Source organism: Conger conger, chromosome 11 (genome assembly GCF_963514075.1).
Source record: "Conger conger chromosome 11, fConCon1.1, whole genome shotgun sequence".
In the NCBI taxonomy this organism is placed as follows: domain Eukaryota; kingdom Metazoa; phylum Chordata; class Actinopteri; order Anguilliformes; family Congridae; genus Conger; species Conger conger.
This window is the reverse complement of record NC_083770.1, coordinates 38,128,651-38,129,279: the sequence shown is the minus strand read 5'-3', so window position 1 is coordinate 38,129,279 and position 629 is coordinate 38,128,651.

Below are 629 nucleotides of genomic sequence, written 5' to 3'. Positions count from 1 at the left end.
TCTCTGCCTCATTATTCATTCATGCCCCCGATCGGGCCAGAGACTCCACTCACCTGGTTTCCCAGGTGTAAATCAGTGCCTGATTAGAGGGGAACCAGTAGTAAAACTGGCCTTGAGATTTGTGCAAAGAAGCTCTAACTCTTTTAAGGTGTGAGATCACAAACATGTGATTAGAATGTTCCTAACTGAACGTTCCAATCACAAATATGTGATTAGAATGTTCTTCAGTGAACACTCTAATCACTGCTGGTGACTGAAAGAAATGGAGTTCTAGAACACACACTTAGAATTTTGAAAAACAAAAACAAAGAAAAACACATTCCAAAAAAAGACTTAATACAGTAGAGCCAGGGCAAAGTGAACTTAACAGGAAAGACACAGGGAGACACTGTCCCAACAGCGCAAAGACGCATTTATGCTGAGGTCCCTGATTATTTACGGGACAGAGAGAGCAGAAGCTTTACCTCAGCCCGGCCTGAAAGGTGTGTATTTATAGGGTCAGAACGGCGGGGTAAATATTACATTTGGCAGGGGCAACTCTCTAGGTCCCGTAGGCTGGGCACGGTAAATGTAATTTCAGCAGAGCATAAAATTCACGATGGGGAATAACCCACGCCCACCTTACCGAA